Raw genomic sequence first — 288 nt, 5'->3', positions numbered from 1 at the left:
TTAATTGGTCAATGTTTTAAATTGACATTTTAGTCATTTAGCAGACGCTCTTATCAAGAGCGACTTACAGGAGCAATTAGGGTTAAGTGCCTTAATGGCTCGGGGATTTGAACTAGTGACCTTTCAGTTACTGGCCTCAACTTTATAGATAAAACTGTACGATGGACTTCGGACCATTAATAGGAGGTATGAGTGTACATTCTAAAGCTAAGTCATGAATTCCCCATTAGTAGGAGGTATGAGTGTACATTAAGCTCTAAAACGAAGTTAGTAATTCCCCAGCTGTTC

This window comes from Coregonus clupeaformis, chromosome 3 (genome assembly GCF_020615455.1).
Source record: "Coregonus clupeaformis isolate EN_2021a chromosome 3, ASM2061545v1, whole genome shotgun sequence".
In the NCBI taxonomy this organism is placed as follows: Eukaryota; Metazoa; Chordata; class Actinopteri; order Salmoniformes; family Salmonidae; genus Coregonus; species Coregonus clupeaformis.
This window is presented reverse-complemented; position numbering follows the sequence as displayed.